Source organism: Macaca nemestrina, chromosome 1, assembly GCF_043159975.1.
Source record: "Macaca nemestrina isolate mMacNem1 chromosome 1, mMacNem.hap1, whole genome shotgun sequence".
Taxonomy (NCBI): domain Eukaryota; kingdom Metazoa; phylum Chordata; class Mammalia; order Primates; family Cercopithecidae; genus Macaca; species Macaca nemestrina.
In genome coordinates, this window is record NC_092125.1 from 172,855,712 (window position 1) to 172,874,689 (window position 18,978).

Consider the following 18,978-nt stretch of genomic DNA (forward strand, 5'->3'; position numbering starts at 1 on the left):
CATCCTCTGCCTCCACCCCTGGGGTCTGCAACCCTCAAAAGGGTTCCATGGAATACACTTTGAAAAACACTGCGCTACATTGTGCTCCTTTGCTTTCTCCTTTAGCTCTATAAATAACCAAACAAATTCACAAAGGAACAAAACAAAATCACATACTCCCCCTGCTGCCTATGACCTCTCCTCTAAGCAGGAAGTTTTGCCCACTTGGTAACCCCAGTGGGGATCAGAGGAGTGAGTGTCATTTTCAGTCCAGCAGTACAAAGTGCCCATTCTTGCACTTTTATGGTAGGCAGTGCAGCTGGGCGGGTCTCCCACGACACATCTGCAGGGCTATATCTCACAGGAAGTAGTGCAGCTCTTCAGAGATAAGTTTCACTGGGGAACAAAGAGGGATTTTGTTCACTGCTTCAAGAACGATGCATTGAACCTGGGCCCGGCTTTTCAATTCATGCAGCTAGAAACAAGGCAAAAATGACCCAACGTGCTTCTTCCTTCTTCTCAATTCAGGCAGTCATTTCCAAATCACCCTCCTCCTGCTGTCCAAAGAGATTGAGGAAGCATTCTCTTTCCATTTCTGTACCAATCGTCTCAGCTACCCCCACTGTACTCGCGAAATCAATCTTGAACATTTACAAAGTTGTGTTTACTTCACACATTTTTCCTCTTTTGGGAATCTGGACTGTTCAGTCTGTTGAGATTAAGATGTATCAAATTGTGGAAGCCATTGTTAAGGGTTTCTGAACCTATTACTTCTAGCAAAGTACCACCACCCATGGTGTTAGAGCTTTTTTTGTTTTTGGAAAAGCATGCTTGTGAGTCAAGACGGTTGGGTTTGATGTCCAGATTCCCTTTGACTAGATATTTGATTATGACCCTGAGCAATTTGCAAACTTTTCTGACTTTCCTCATTTGCAAAATGGGAATAATGATATCCCAGCTCCCATTTTGAAGTAGAAATAGAATCTCAGAGAGGTAGAGTGTTTTGCCCTATGTCCACAACAAGTTAGTGCCAGGGATAGCTGGGCAAGGCTTGTTATGTGCACTTAGGAAGCTGTACTGGCTGGTGAAGCAAACATATGACTCTCTGCTTTGTGTGTCATTTGGAGGCACAGATCTGACCACTTTTGACTTTCCAGAAGCCGTACATTTCCTGTGAGATAATGAGGTGTGGTATTGAGGCAGGCAGGATTTATATGGCAGTTAAATGTAGTTTGGTATCAAAAATATGATTGCTTTATTCACTGTGGCATAGCAAAGATCACCTCTGCCCCCTTGCTTTTGGCTGGATCAGCAGATGTAGACCACGATTAAAGAAACACTGTCAAATATTTCTTTATAGTTTAATTTTCCTCTTACTCTCCATTGCTTGCAATGCCCTTGCCTCTGGGAAGAGTGGCAAAGTAAACATGGCTTTTCTTACCAGTTTTGTCCTTCTTGCTTTTATAGAGTGATTTAAGAATTCAGATCGGCCCTCGATTATCACCTTTGGTGTGTTGCACATGAGAATGGGTTAGCTAAATAGGGACTGAGAATCTCCATTTGAAACACACCAAAGGCCTTTGGACAGCTGAGACAGTGCTTGGATGGGGAGATCACCACTCCCCTGAAGCAGCCCATTTTATTTCCAGAATGCCTTCATTGTTAGACACCAACACTTTCAAAGAATCAGAGAAGTTCCATGATGGGTTGGGTCAAATGTGGAGATTATGAGCTTTCAGTCCCAGGATGTGGTTAAACATAAACTGAATGTTCCCTTTTCAAGGAAGCTATCAAAGGGATTCCTGCTGAAGGCTAGGCTGTCCTGGGTTTAAATATTAATTCTGCCACTTCTAAACTCTATAAATCTTAGTTTCTCATATGTAAAATGGGGCTAGGGGGCATTATGACCCTAATAATTACCCTATTGGGTTGTTCTGGGGGATAAAAACCCTATTGGCTAATAATTACCCTATTGTGTTGTTCTGGGGGATAAAGTGAGACAGTCTGTATTAAATGCCTAGCAATAAATGTAGTTCTCTATTTACTACTTTATTTTTTTTATTTTTATTTTTATTTTTAAAAAAACAAGGTCTCCATTCTATTGCCCAGGCTGGAGTGCAGCGGTGCAGTCATGGCTCACTGCAACTCGACCTTCCAGGCTCAGGCAATTCTCGCACCTCAGCTTCCTGAGTAGCTGGGACTACAGGTGCACACCACCACATCTGGCTAATTTTTGTATCTTTTGTAGAGATGGTTTCACCATGTTGCCCAGGCTGGTCTAGAACTCCTGAGCTCAAGCAGTCTGTCCACCTCGGCTTCCCAAAGTGCTGGTATTACAGGTGCATGCCACTGCACCTGGCCTCTACTTACTTCTTTACAGGCATAGATATTTGCTCTTTGAGTAAATTTCTTTATCAATGGAAAGATTTATAATGGAAAAGGTTCAGGAACTGTGGGAAATGGATGGAAAACTCATTTTGGGAATGCTAATATGAGCATGTATGTATGACGTCAAGACTCTATCGAAGAATGATCTTTCTCAGTATTCTAGGTCAATGTAGAGTTACTTGATGCTCAGGAGAGCATCAGTGGTCCAGAGAGTCGAAGTTTTTGTTGAAGGATGGGAGTATTTATATTAGCAGTGATACCATGGACTTGGGTTAGTTTGGATGGTGAGGGTGGGATGGGGCACAGAGTGTTGAGAGGCAAGGGTCCATGTGTTGAAGAAATTAGTAGAATTTGATTCCTATAGTTCTTTATAATCTATACTTGGAATAATTAGAAAGAAGGAAAATAAACGGTTGGAGAAAGAAAAATAGATATAAAAATGTGAAAAGTCAGAGTTTCTGTTGCTATAGCTAGGATATCTTGGGCAAGAAAGGGGAATGACAAGTTAAGTTACACCTAGGGCTTGAAATCAAACTATTTGAAGGAGGGATCTGGGTCTTAGGTAAGAGGGACTGATATTTTATAGTTCAATCAATGTAAGCATTAATAATAACAGCAGGGACAGAGTGTACTGATCTATTCTTATAGAAGGTTTCCCTGGGATTAATAAGGGAAAGAAGGAAGAGCAAGGGGAGAAGGAGGTAAGAGTAAGACAAATTTGAATTTTCTGTTCCATACATGGACATTTGCACTTGATACATATTTATAAATTTAATTGAAAAAATTGGTTAGGTAGGCATTACTATCCCACTTACAGATAAGGACATTAAAGTTTAGAAGTAGGATATTGTTTAATGTCACAAAGGTAGTGGGTGGAAAAAATTGGCTTTGAAATTTGGTTTTCGTAACCCCAGACCCTGTGTGCTTTCTGTGGTCCCATGCTGCACCTGAGTTATATAAATCCCTAGATTGGCTAAGAAGGCGGGACTAACAGTTTGTGGATTTGTGGGTGGTCCCCTGGATGAAGAAAAACATCACTTTTTTTTTTTTTTTTTTTTTGAGACGGAGTCTGGCTCTGTCGCCCAGGCTGGAGTGCAGTGGCCGGATCTCAGCTCACTTCAAGCTCCGCCTCCCCAGTTCACGCCATTCTCCTGTCTCAGCCTCCCGAGTAGAAAAACATCACTTTTTTTGCACCCTAGGTGACAAAGTTGCAGATGAGGGAGAGAGAGTGAAATCTACCCCCTTTTTGAGAAGACTTTTTCTCCAAGATCTGAACTCCTCAAAGAGTGGTCCCTGGACCCTGTCAGTTTATAAGCTGTTACTGGTCTGTGATGAGAAAAAGACTTTGAGCCAAACTAAAAATATACTTTGTAATTAAGCACACTGCTTGATTCTACTTATATACTTTTTGTAGCAAGACTTTTTGGATGAAAAAAGCAACGCATGGACTTACATTGTGATGTAATCGCCTCATCACATCTTGGAAAAATACAAGCCTTTGACAGATTGACTACTTAGCATAGCACTATCCTAGAACCATCCCCTCACCAGGTCATGGCAAGCATTTTAACTGATAGTCCCTCAGGGGCTCTGTACCTCTCTCTCTGTTTAACAACTTTACCCGAGAAGAGTACAGATCACGTATGAGTTGAGCCAGCAGCTGAGGGACTTCCAGAGAAACACAATTCAAGACTCTGGGAAATGGGAGATTTCAAAGGACACAGGCCTGTGTTATCCCTCTGAGGTCTTTACTTAGCCTCTTAAGTGAGCTGCTATTATGAACAAATTTGACATACTATAACCTAGCCTATGATTTTCCTACAATATCTTTCATTATTTTAGGAACAGGAGGAATCCAGGATTCAGAAGAAAGCTATTTTTTCCCCAAGGAATTTATTATGAGCTGATTAAAATTGAGAACTGGTGGTGATCCTTCAAAATTTAAAAAGAAAGTGTTTTCCTTAAGAAAATGAAAGCATCTGAAGACTTTGATGTATTTTTGGTCAGTATAGACACTTAGACGACCATATGAAAGGCAAAGGTATCTTATTTTTAGGGAATACAAAGGTGGAATGAAAGCAAATATGTATCAGAGAGGTTCAGAGTTCAAAAGGATTTTGTATACAGAATTAAGAAACTGACTTCATCAAGATGACATTATTGGAGGAAAATATGTAAAGTCGTTAACTGATATCATCAAAACATATTTGTATCTTACAGGATTGGTTTACAATAGATCATGCCTCCACTGCTCTTCCCCCTTGTGCTCTAGCAAATTCCTGCTTGTGCTTTAAGATTTATCCTGAAGTTCACCTTTCCTGTGACGTCCTCTACTTTCCCAGGGAAAACATCTATCATTGGTATTCCTGCATTGCAACACCCTCCACAGGCAAACTTTATGTTGACTATTTTTTTTTTCATCTGCTAATTATTGAACTCCATGATCCAGGGGTGGTGACCTATTTACCTTTGCACTTCTTGCCCTTAGCACAGTGCTTGACCCGGAAGGTACACAATGAATCGGCTCTACTGCTCTGTAGGTTAAAAGCATGAACTGGAATACTGAAATGATGCCTGGGTTTGCATCCTGGATCTGCCACTTATTATGTAACTGTGAGTGGGTTGGTCATTTATGCCACAGTTTCTTTACCTCTTCCAGAGGGTAATAATTGTACGTATAGTGTTTGAAGACACAATGTGATAAATAATACATATAAAACACCTACGACATACCTGGAAAACAATCAGAGCTTTAGAAAGGTTGGTGATCATGTTGTTGTTGATAATGAGACCCTAGAGGGCAGAATTAGGATCAGTGGTTAGTACTATCATGGAGTATATTTCAGCAACAGAGTAAGAAATAACTTTCTAACAAGGGGCAGGAATATCTGAAGGCTGAGTAGGCTGCCTTAAAAAGTAGTGGGCTACAGTTTTAAAATCAGTGTGGTGACTGGGCGTGGTGGCTCACGCCTGTAATCCCAGCACTTTGGGAGGCTAAGGCAGGTGGATCATGAGGTCAAGAGATTGAGACCATCCTGGCCAACATGGTGAGACTCCATGTGTACTAAAAATAAAAAAATTAGCTGGATGTGGTGGCGCATGCCTGTAGTCCCAGCTACTCGGGAGGCTGAGGCAGAAGAATCACTTGAACCCAGGAGGCGGAGGTTGCAGTGAGCCAAGATCGTGCCACTGCACTCCAGCCTGGCGACAGAGGGAGACTCCATCAATCAATCAATAAATTAATTAGTTAATAAAATCAGTGTGGTAATACCATAGTGATAGACATATAGATCAATGGTACAGAATTAAGAGTTTAGGAATAAGCCCATTCGCATATGGTCAATTGATTGTTAGCAAGGGTGCCATGAATACTTAATAGGAAAATAACAGCCCTTTCAACAAATGGTGCTGAGACAACTGCATATCCACATGAAAAAAAGCGAAATTAAATTCCTACCTAGCACTATATACAAAAATTAAGTCAAAATGGATCTAAGACTTAAATGTAGGAGCTGAAACGATACAACACTTAGAAGAAAACATGGAGTAATCCACCTGACCTTGGCTTTGGCACTGATTTCTTAGACATGACACCAAAAGTATAAGCCATACAAAAAAAATAGATAAATCTGACTTCATCAAAATTAAAAACTTCATTGAATCAAAGGACAATATCAAGAGAGTGAGAAGACGGAATGGAGGAAAGTATTTCCAAATAGTATACCTGTTTAATGTCAAATATCAGCCAGGCATGGTGGCTCCATGCCTGTAATCCCAGCACTTTGGGAGGCTGAGGCGGGCGGATCACAAGGTCAGGAGATCGAGACCATCCTGGCTAACACAGTGAAACCCCGTCTCTACTAAAAAAAAACACGAAAAAGTCACCAGATGTGGTGGTGGGTGGCTGTAGTCCCAGCTACTCAGGAGGCTGAGGCAGGAGAATGGTGTGAACCCAGGAGGCAGAACTTGCAGTGAGCTGAGATCGTGCCACTGCACTCCAGCCTGGGTGACACAGCGAGACTCCGTCTCAAAAAAGAAAAAAAAAAGGACAAATATCCATAATATATAAAGAATTATAGCTCAACAACGAAAGCAAATGGCCCAGTTAAGAAAATGGGGAAAAGGTTTGAATATACATTTCTCCAAAGGAGAGATATCAATGGCCATGAGCACATGAAAAGATGCTTGATGTCATTAGTCATTAGGGAAATGCGAATCAAAACCACAATGAGATACTCCATCACATGCACTGGGATGGCTCTAATTAACAAAACAAAACAAAACGGAAAATATCAAGTGTTGGTGAGGAGGTAGAGAAATTGGAACCTTCATGCATTGCTGGTGGGAATGTAAAATGGTATAGCTATGGTGGAAAACAGTTTGGTGGTTCCTCAGTAAGTTAACCATAGAATTCCCATATAAACCAATAATCCTGCTCCTAGTTACATACCTAAAATTATTGAAAACAAGTGTTTAAAAATGTGGTATATCCACAAACTGGACTATTATTCGGCCTTAAAAGGAATGAAGTACTGATACAGGCTACAATATGGGGTGAACCTTGAAAGCATTATATTGAGTTAAAGAAGTCAGATAAGAAGGCCACATATTGTATGATTCCATTTATATGAGCCATCCAGAATAAGCAAATCATAAAGACAGAAGGCAAATTATTGGCTGAGGGAATGGAGAATGGGAAGTGGCAGCTTAATGGGAATGGGGTTTCCTTTTGGGATGATGATAATTTTCTGCAACTACATAGTGGTAATGGTTGTACAAACTTACAAATATACTAAATGCCACTGAATTGTTTGTTTTAAAATGGTTACCTTTGAACCTTTGTACATAGTTGGTGGGAATGTAAATTCCTATAAGCACTATAGAGAACAGTTTGGAGGTTCCTCTACTAACTAAAAATAGAGCTACCATATGACCCAGCAATCTCACTGCTAGGAATACACCCAAAAGAAAGGAAATCAATATGTTGAAGAGGTATCTTCACTCCCGTGTTTATTACAGCTCTATTCATAATAGCTAAGATTTGGAAGCAACCTAAGTGTACATCAGCAGACAAATGGATAAAGACAAGGTGGTACATATACAAAATGGAGTACTATTCAGCTGTAAAAAAGAATGAGATCCTGTCATTTATAACAACGTACATGGAACTGGAAGTGGTTATGGTAAGTGAAATAAGCCAGGCACAGAAAGACAAACATTGCATATTCTCCCTTATTTGTGGGAGCTAAAAATTAAAATAATTGAGCTCATGGAGATAGAGAACAGAAAGACTGTTACCAGAGGCTAGGAAAGGTAGTAGGATGGTGGGAAGTGGCAAATGGGGATGGTTAGTGGGTACAAAAAAACAGAAAGAATGAATAAGACCTAGTATTTGCTAGCACAACACAGTGACTATAGTCAAACATAATTTAATTTTACATTTTGAAATGATTCAAAATATAATTGGATTGCTTGAAACACGAAGGATAAATGCTTGAGGTGACAGACACCCCATTTACCCTGATGTGATTATTATGTATTGCATGCCTATTATCAAAACAACTCATGGAAACCATAAATATATATACCTACTGTGTACCCACACGCACAAATAAATTGGTTATCTTTATGTGTATTTTACTGTAATAAAAAGGAGTAGTGAGCTTTTTTTTGTAGCAGTTATTCAAACTGAAACTGAAAAGCAACCCATTGGGGGTGCTGTTCAGGGCACTTGCACAGGGTACTGAAGCTTGGACAAAATGACTTCAAAGGAAGTCAGTGACTGTGAGTGAGCAAGGCCTCTGTCTATGGTGTCAGGCAGGCTGGGAGCCAGGGTCCTGCATCCTGGCTCTGTGACCCTGGGCGGGACTTAACCCTCTCTGAGCCTCCGCTGTAATGCAAGGACAATAATTACAGGGTTGTTGGAAGATTTATGGTGGGAGCACAATGCCTGACACATGGTAAGTGCTCCATAAAGGCCAATCCCTCTTAAGGTTTTGAGATTCTGTAATTCCTTAAAAGAACCTTCCTCGTAATCAAAACTACATTTTCAAAATAATTAAGAAGTGTTTGGGCGCTGTGAGAGGCTCCCAGAAATCAGGGAAAATCCTTTTGTTCCCATCTTGTTCCTAAGGAAACCCACTGCCACGAGATCTGTTTTCCAGACTTTGAATGCTTTTTTTCCTCATCTCTGAGTTTTCTTCTCTTTTCTCCAGCCTCTGCCTCTGAATGCAAAGGAAAACTGGACCAGCTCAGTGTCAAGCCTGTGAGTAGAACACCCTCTTAGTTCTTTCACAGTTAGTTTCTGGAAAACATCTCTATGTCCAGATTACTTTGTGGGTTTCAGCCCTCCCTGTGTTTTGGCTTCATGGTTTCTGTAATACTTCAATTCATTATGATGTGACCGTAAATGATCAGTCACCTTCATTTTCTCTCGCTAATTACACCCACAAGGATTTCCACAGGCCTGTGGCATTTTCAAAGAGCTCACACTCATGGATTTGCCAGAAATCCACAACAGAAATTTTAAATACAGGCATTCTTTGACTTCTGAATGCCTAATTTACAAAGGTCAAATATCTATGGAAGCTTGGCCCTTGCTAGGGCAGGGAGCTGGGGAAGGCTCCTCCTTCTGTGGGTCCTGGAAAGGGAGAAAGAGTTTCCACTGCCATCTGTCTTTCCTTCTTCCTGTGGGGTCAATGGCTGAGGAATTAGTGAAGGGGATTGGGAGGCAGGGGAAGAGATGTGTTTTTGAGAACCCTACATCTTCACAGGCATTGCATGATGGCCATACATGATAGAACCTGGAGTCTGGGTCTCAGAACTGGGTCAGAAATCTGGCTCTATCTTTAAACATTTATCTTTTATGACTGTGTTTCCCTGGAAAATTATGTAACTTCTCTAGGCTTCAGTTTTTTTATCTATGACATGGAAGATAAATATATTTATCTTGAGGGATAATGGCAAAGATTAAATGAGATAAAATATTTATGAGAGTACCAATAATAATGGACTTTTCTTTTTTCTTTCTTTCTTTCTTTTCTTTCTTTCTTTTTTTTTTTTTTTTTAAAGACAGTGCTTGCTTTGTCATCCGGGCTAGTAGCATGATCTTGGCTTACTACAACCCTTGCCTTTTAGGTTCAAGTGATTCTCGTGCCTTGGCTTCCCGAGTAGCTAGGACTATGGACTACCACCATGCCCAGCTAATTTTTGTATTTTTAGTAGAGATGGGGTTTCACCATGTTGTACAGGCTGGTCTTGAACTCTTGGCCTCAAGTGATTTGCCCACCACGGCCTCTCAAAGTGCTGGGATTAAAGGTGTGAGGCATTGTGCCCAGACAATAGCATTTTTATTGAGTACTCACTATGTGCCTGGAATTATTCTCTGTGTTTTAAAGTAATAACTTAAACAACAACACTAAGTGCCCTACTTTAATCCCTGTTGTATAGACGTGGGAGCTGAGGCCCACGTAAGGGAAGGGCCTTGTCTCATGTTCAGAGCTGGGAAGTGTTTAGTGACAGGAGTCAAACCTAGGTAATCCAGTCCTAGTGCTCATACTGTACTAAGCTATACTGCCTTCTGTTTTCTTCACACAAAAGCTAAATTCTCACTATTGCATGACTTTCAAAATAGTTGTTGACAGGAGAGAGAGAGGGAGTTGAGAGGTAATTCTGATGTTGCTGAGATTTCTAGATATTGCCTCAATGCTGATCTATATCAACACCATGACTGGCTTGGGTTTTGTGGGCCTTACTGGGGATCCAACTTTTGTTCATAAAATTCTTTTTATGGGAAAATGCTTTTGACATTCTAGAGAACAGATTCACATGGGATACTTTTCACTAGTATTTACAGTAGTACTAGTGGTATAGTAATAATTGTTCTTACTCTTAGTGACGGACAATATACTTAACATCTTTTTTTTTTTTTTCCTTTGCTTTCTTAAAATGTTTAGTATGAGAGGCAGGGGGAATTGGAAAACTGGTTTTGGTTTTCTTTTCTAAAAGCAGAAAACAATGTAATTAGTGGGAAATTTACTCATAATCTTGATCTTTAAAATCTTCTGCCCTTTCATTCCATTAAGATTGCCTTTTTTTTTTTTTTTTTTTCAAGAAGGAAGAAAAGAGGCATAAATAGCCAGGCTACTAAATTCTCTTTAATGACTAAAGCTAACAAGAAATGGCTCTGGTATTTCATCCAGCCTTTCAAATAATGGCTCTGTTGTTTTGATCTCAGAAGTGTAAGGGAAGCTTTATATACAGGGATGGGCGTCCCTGTCTCAGGCACCTGAGAGACTGCATTATATATTTGAAAACCATTTTACAATGTCCCTTCCCGGAGTGTGAGGCCATTGATGCTTTGATGTGGTTAAGTAATTTAGTAGAATCATGTAGTAGATTAAATTAGATTTCAGCTTCCTTGAAAGTTTTGAAGAGTACACATGAAATGAGTGTATCCACAATCTTGGAGCACTGGCAGCACTTTCCATTTTTTATTTTTTATTTTTCTACGGGCTTCCTTCCCTAATCTTGAATAGAAGCAGAGGAGAAATTGCTGAATTTCATTCTGTAGTATCGCTGCTTGAGTGGGAGAAAAGAAATGCACGTAGGGAAGAAAAGAGGGAGAGATTTTCTAAGACAGAATGGAAGAAGCTGTTTCATTTTCCATAAAATAAGTGTTATGTGGTGGTGGGAGGGAACGGGGCAAGAACAAAGACTTCAGAAGGATTTGTAGAGGCAGACATGAGTTTTAATCTTGAGTCTCCAGTTTTTTTTTGTGTGTGTGTTATTTCATTTCCCTGAGCCTGTTCCCAATTCTGTAAAATTGAAATCATAATATTAAAGTTGAAAATGAGATGATGTAGATAAAATGGTGGTCATAATGCCAGTCAGAGTCAACACTTAATACATGGTTGTTTGCTTTCCTCTGATTTCAATTTAGTCAGTTATATATTGAATATTTATTGATATATCATATCAATATATATTGAATATTTATTTTGAAACATACACTTGAGTGCTGTATAATGCATTGACTTAGACACATCAAACTATGCACCTGATATTTTCAGGGAATTAGAGTAGCCCAAACTTAAAATATTCCCAAATGAATTCGTGGTCCCCACTTTTGCTAGTATTGCTTAGCTCAGCAAATGGTACTATCTTCACCTCACTGCTTCACCTTCTTTTCCTAAGAAAACTAGGAATCACCCATGAATCACTCCCTGTTCCTCAACCCTTATAACCAATTCATCACCATATACTGTCGGTGTCTTCCAAATTATTCTCAGATCCATTAATTTCAGAGCAGTGTCTCCAATTTCACTCTTAGTAGCTACATCCAAGCAATCTTTATCTCTTTCCTGAGTCATAGCAATAGCCTTATACCTCTTCTTCCTGCATATATTCTCATCTTTTTCCACTTATTCTTTAAAGAGACAGCTTTCATAAATGTAAGTCTTATCATGTTACTCCTCTGCTCAAAAGCTTTTACTAATTTTTTTTATTGCTTTAATGAAAAACACAAAATTTGTTTTGTTCACCACTGTGTACTAGGCAGCTAACATTAATGCATTGCATATATGTTAATTCAATAAATATTTGTTAAATAAGTGATCATTTTTTTCAGCATCCATCTGGCTGCTTTTAATGGCAAAACCCACAATTACCTTTGCACCAACCTAACAGATTCATCTCATGCACTGCTACTCGATATGCTATGGTTTTCACATATGTAAACCTGCCAGGACGATAGTATAATTTTTGCTTTAAATCTTCACATATAAAACAATTAAGAGGAAGAACAATCTTTGATATTTACCCAGGCATTTAGTACTTCCAACGACCTGCATTCCTTCCTGAAGATCTGAGTTTTCATATTATTGATAGCCCTCAGTCTAAAGAACTTTTTGAGAATTTCTTTTAAAATGACAAATTATTTTAGTTTTCTATCTAAAAATGTCTTTATTCTGCCTTCATTCTTGAAGGATATTCTTGCTGGATTAGGATTCTGGGTTGGTATTTATTTTTTTCAGCACTCTAAAGATGCTGATACACACTCTACTGGCTTCCATTATTTCAGGTGAGAAGTTAGCAAACATCTGAATCAGTTTCGCTTACATGCTATGTGTCCTTTTTCTCTGGCTGCTTTCAAGATTGTCTTGCTTTTGATTATTAGTAGTTTAACTATGATATGCTTAGGTGATATTTTCTTCATATTTATTCTGCTTTGAGTTGATTGAGCTCTTGAATCTGTAAATTTATGTCTTTCAGGAAATCTGGAGAAGTTTCAGTCATTATTTTCTCACATCTTTTTCTGTGTTGGTTGTCTTCTCTTGCAACTCTAATTACATGTATGTAATTAGATAGTTTGATATTTTTCTATAGGTTTTTAGGATTTGTTTACTTTTCTTTTTTATCTTTCTTCTTCAGATTGGATATTTTCTGTTTATCTTCAAGTTGGCTGACTCTACTGTGTTCTCCACTCTGCTATTAAGTCCATACCATAAATTTTTAAATTTCAGATATTGTGTTTTCAGTTCTATGATTTCCTTTTTTTGACAGTCTCTATTAATTTTCTGATATTTTCTATTTTTATTTATTATGAGCATATTTTTCCTTATATGATTGGGCACAAATTATGATAGCTTTTAAAAATAATTGCTTTCTATTTCCAGCTTCTGGGTCATCTTGGGGGTTGGTCTCTGTTGATTATGTTGTATCTTGAGAACAGATCACATTTTCCTGTTTCTTTGTATGTAGAATAATTTTGGAATATATCTTGGACATTCTCACTATCATATTGTGCAGACTCTATACTGTATATTCTTCTTAAAGGTGTTAGATTTTCATTCTGAGAGAATGTTGAGTTAATTGGGTTCAAAGTGAAAAATTTGTCCCTTTGGAATCTATGCAAATTTTAGTTCAGTTCTATTATTCTTATTTTAGCTGTTAATAACTTGCCACATGTGTGCATAATTCAGAAGTCAGCCAGAGACTTGGATGGAGTTTACACACAGAATTTGGAGCTTCCCATACTTGTTCTCTCCTTTTTGAGAGCTTCCCCCACTGACTTTACAGCAGTTATGGTTACAGTGAACTCTGTTCTCTAATTTTTCAGGACAGAAAGATGCTAGGTTTTCTTTTGGGATTTCTATCGGAGTTTTAGCTATGTAGTGGTGCCCATTATGGCCTGCCCTCAGAGTTGATCTATTTTAAAAGTGATACTTATTCTGCTGTTTCCTTCTCTGCAGAACTTTTTTCTTTTGTTCAGTCTCTGGTAACATGAGGTAGTTGTTTCTCCATATGTTGTCTAAAGTATATAGTTACATGCAGGAAACTTGGTGCAGTTGGAGCTTCTTCATCCATAAGAGAAAAAGAACCTTATATGGCAAATTTTGAATGGCTCAAATTTGTGGGCAACACCAATCATCACCATATATTTAAAAAATTGTTGTGGCGTATACATCTGTGTTATCAGTGAAGTATGTGTAATTCATATTTGAACTGTCATGTATGCATGTCAAAGCTTAGTGTCAGACCATTTAGAAAAGAATGCATATATTCATTATTATATACTGCACGGTAAACCAAACAACCCACAATAGAATAAGTTGATGTTGCTGTTAAATTAACAATAAATGATAATTACAAAGTGAGAATGGCAGAAATAAAACCATGGTCAACCCAAAACAATGCTAGGAATTCAATGATGACAAAATTTCCTTTGTGTATCTGTAAATTTCAGAAATTATGAATTATCTTAGCTACAGTAGGGTGTAACATAGGCAAACATTTTGAGGAAGTCAGCCTTCTTAGTAGAAAATGGAATTCGTATCTTTGGGAGACTCTATGATATGCTAATTTTAATTTATGAATATTAACATTTAAAACCTTTAACATCTTACTTAGTAGATAACTTACTAGTGAGTTGGAGATATATCAAGTTTTCACCCTTAAGAACTACAGAAAAGACATGCACTTAAGGACTTTTTATAGGAGGTAGTCATTGGCCACTCACTTGTCTCTATCTTGAGAAACTCTAGGCACTGAGGTATTTGTTCATTTTGGCACATTTTCCTTGTTCTTGGCTATGGAGATGAGATAGCTCAAGGGGCCACTTTCACTGCACAGGCCTGAGAAGAACTGAGGTGGGTGGGGTCAGGCAAACTATGTTCTAGACAATAAAGCCAAGTCTTTTTTGCTTTGGCTTTCATCTTAAGCTTAATTCTTACTGAGTGCTCTCTGTAAGTCTTTCATTGACTTTGGAAAGAACTGAGAGTTGAGTGTTACCTTGCAGTAAAAGCAGGCAAAGTAAGACAAAAATTGACAAAGAAGAGAAACTTCATATTGGCTCTGGAGTCAATTGCATATTTAAATATTTTAATGCAACCTCACCACGTGGTCATGTGAAATTAACAAGTTACCTCACTTTGCATAACCTCATTTTCTCATCTACAGCATGGGAACAATTCTAGGAGGAGCCATCTGAAGATTTACTAGTAGAATTGAAAAATATAATGCAGGTAAGGCATGGTTCCACTAGGCTGTGAAGACAGAGGCCACTTTAGTCTTGCTCACTGTCGTCCAGGTCTGTTTGGCACAGTGTGTGGCACATGGTATTTGATAATTAAGTCAGTGAATAAAGAGTACAGTACCTGAAACCTAAAATTCATAATAAATGGAGATTCCTTCCTTCTCCAACCAACTGGTGATGTAGTAGGAGAGATAGGGTTTGGGCAGAACCCAGTAGGACTCGCTTGTCAGATGTGGGAAGTATCTGGCTATCATTCAAAATTCAGGGCAGGAAGCAGCTGGCAATTGACATCAGGAGTGAGGAAGACAGATAGAGACCTATGAGGCTGGCCCCAGGCAAATATGTGATAAATGTTAATCATGATTATTTTTATAGCACTTGTATGGGTCTATTTTGTCTCTCAAAGCACTTTTTATGGCTATGATTTTGCTTGTTCCTTAGGAAACATCTGAAAGGAAAGCTGCTGGCTGTTACATGAGCACATGTGTTGGTGTTATGTGGGCATATGTACAAAATTTATTTTTATGTGGCAGAGAATCTATAAATTATATAAATTTATAAATTATATACAGGATTGAAGTTAGAGAATCTAGAGTTGTTTTGGCTCTAATGACTTTGACCACCTCACTTGAAGTTTAGGAGAATCACTTTCCCTATCTTGAATCTTGGTTCTTACTACTGAGTATAAAATCTTGGAAATGAAGCGTAACTGCTCTGTGCCTGTTTATTTATCTGCAAAATGTACACAGAAATATATACCGTCCAGTATATATTTCATAAAGTTGTTTATTCACATAGCATATATTTATTGTGTCCACTGTCTATCAGTCCATGTTCTAGGAGCTTAGGACACATGAATGAACAAATGAGATGGAGATTGTTGTAAGGCAGAAAGGAGTGAATACATGCAAAATACTTACATCAATCAGTACTTGTCATAATAGAGCAATCAATGGAGGTATTATCTTAAATATGAACAAATTGGCCAGGTGCGGTGGCTCATGCCTGTAATCTCAGCACTTTGGGAGGCCGAGGTGGGTGGATCATGAGGTCAGGAGATCGAGACCATCCTGGCTAACACAGTGAAACCCCATCTCTACTGAAAATACAAAAAATTAGCCAGGCGCAGTGGCAGATGCCTGTAGTCCCAGCTGCTCGGGAGGCTGAGGCAGGAGAACGGCATGAATCCAGGAGGCAGAGCTTGCAGTGAGCTGAGATCGCACCTTTGCACTCCAACCTGGGTGACAGAGTGAGACTCCATCTCAAAAAAAAAAAAAAAAAAAAAAGAACAAATAATATTTTCTGTGGTCTAGATCAGCCAGGATTTTAACATGTGTAAAGGGAGCTATTATAATTCAGAAAAACTATTTTGTTCTCACAAATCCTGGCGTTTAAAACTATTTACTTAGATTTGCTAAGGACTCAAGAGAGTCAGCTTTGAGTTGACAAAAGATCGATTTGTTGTAGTTTGTACTTGCTTCCTGGGTTGATTTTTCTTACTTAGCATGAATAGTAGGAGACTGTCAGAGTATGTGATTTTCAGGGCAAAGAGATTTGCAGGGGAATGGAAAATATACTGATTTAATATTATCTCTATTATGTAAAACACATAGTAAATACTCAAGAACTGATTATTGACAATTATTTCTTTTAGGAATTTGTAAAAATAATATAACAAAGAAGCTTAGGACAAACAAATGACTTGCCAGTGGCAGGACCCTTTGGCACTGCAGCTTATTGTGGGTGGAGATTATTGAGGGTAGTGAATATTCATAGAAAACCATAAAACATATACTATGAAAGCCAATAGTCTAAAAATAATCAAGCTGTCTTTGGGAATGGTCATTTTTCTCAGTTAAGAATCCAATGGATTAACTAGGAGTGTGTTGCAAAGACAGAAATTTCAATTTGGTGATCTCCTTCAGCAAATGAATTTACCTTCTTATTTCTCAAGGCACTCCTGCAAAGTGGAGTTGAGGTCAATATTTAGACTTCTGGTTCAATACAAATAAGAAGTTTCTGAACAATATAATATCCAAATGCAGAAAAAAGCTTTTGATTGTTTTCTACAACAATGGGAATTAAGGGGTGTAACCTAAAATGCAGTGATGATGAATTTCAGTGTGTTTGTGGAATACACAGCCGGTTATCTGCACAGTGGATGCCTTGTGATCTGTACATTCTATTGGAATGCCATCAAATGGTCTAAATGCCCCTATCTTACCTAAAGGACTAGAGTTGATCTGGTTGGTAGGCCTGGTATTGTAGGGAGTTTCTCACACAAAGTTGAACATTGTGGCAGCTTAGTGCGTGTTGACTAGATTTGATCAGGAAGTTGAGTAGAATAAGTAAAAGAAGTCTCTCTATATATACTTGGGAAATTGAATGTGGTTCCAAGATTTGGAGACTGTAGAGATCAATGAAGATCAGCAGTATGAAAATATGTGAGGGGTAGTCATAAACATTTTGGTGAAACACACATTATAGTTTTGTCTGTCTTTATGTCAATTTGGTATATCAACTTGGTACCTGGGAAAGTGGGCTGCAATTACTGGTCTAGGGGTGAAACGAACACAATAGCTGTTATGCTTATTTTAAAATTACCCATTCAGTTATTCCTCATCATCTCTAAAAACCAAGTTGGAATCTGTGAGCCCCAGGGTGCCTCTTTCTTTTTATCTTCCTCCACGATGAAATGAATGTTTGCATGAGATGTTCTTGCATAAGAACTTTGTTATCACCTGTGCATTGTGTATGTGTGTGTGTGTGTGTTTTAAACAAACAAAAAAGTGAAGACTGGCCTTAAATCCTAGCTGGCTATGGAAAGTAAAGTCATTATGAACACCTGTGAGTAATGACTTATTCATGAAAGTCTCTATTAGAATACTTAATAGTAAAATCTTTCCACTCTTGTGGAGAAATAATGTCCAGTGCAGAATGGCTTTGGGTGATTTGGTTCAAATTAGCCATCAAAATCACAATGGGTGGGACTATACTACTGTGAGACAAAGCAGTGGTTTCCAGACCTGGCTAAGCATCAGAATTGCCAGTGAACTTATTAAAATGCATACACTAGACCCCGCTCACTAAAGTGGTATCTCTTGGGGTAAGGGACTTCTACATTTTTTGTCCAAATTTTCATCATACTTGATTCTGAAGCACGGAATGGTTTAGGAGTTATTGAGATAGTATATTGAAGCCATTTCTCTCTATTAGGATTTTTCCAAGTGTGGTCTGTAGTCCAGTTGTGTCTGAGTCTTGGAGTGGAAGTGTGAGACTGGAAAGTGAGGAATAAGTGCAGATTAAACTACAGATTCCTGGGCTTCACTTTAATCCTGCTGAAGTGGCATTGCTAACAAGTGCCTCAGATGATTCTTACATCAAAAGAGTTTGAGAATTATTATTGTGTATTCTCCTATGAATGGACTGTGGATGGAGGAGATTTGAGCTACTGGAATTGACCCTAAATAATGGGAAATATTTCATCCAGAGAAATGGGGAAGAGAACTGGCTATCCTGGAAACCTATTGAATCCTAGGCAAGGAAATTTATCAACATAATCTAATTCTTTGCTTAATAATCATGCTATGAAGTAGGTAGTAAGTTACTCATTGCAGAGGGCCTTATTTAAGTTCCCAGAGTTAGAAGTAATGGAAGCAAGACAAAAATTTGGGTCTAATTGACACCAAAGCTTTAAACCTGTCTACACTATAGCAAATTACCAGTAAATCTATATTAACCTTTGTATAAATCAGGAGAACTAAACTTTAATCCTGACTCTGAGCATGTCTATTTCTGTGGTGTTAGCTATGTCCCTGGTCCTCAGTTTCCTCACTCTTCAGAGCATAAGTGTTATATAAGAATATGGCTCTATTTCCCATAGTGATATTTCTTCTTAAATATTGAATGAAAGACAATGGACCACAGAAAAAGTATCCTTGGGAACCAAGCCTGGCATCTGAAGGTCACAATATTCTTCTCTCTTCTGAGTAATTGTCTGAAGCCAATTTTGAAGTGTTTAAAAAAGAATTCTATGTTCCTCATTTGTGCAGGTAGCCTGAGACAAAAATTTAGTG

General features: G+C 38.4%; 1 long non-coding RNA gene across 3 annotated transcripts in view; it reads left to right on the top strand.

Annotated features, from left to right (window-relative positions):
- The window catches only part of LOC139362028 (uncharacterized), a 192,231-nt gene that overhangs the window by 42,811 nt on the left and 130,442 nt on the right, over window positions 1–18,978 (top strand). For all 3 annotated transcript variants that reach the window (XR_011620269.1, XR_011620271.1, XR_011620270.1), the window contains exon 2: window positions 8,583–8,632. This is a non-coding gene — a long non-coding RNA (uncharacterized lncRNA). The remainder of the gene's footprint in view (window positions 1–8,582; window positions 8,633–18,978) is intronic.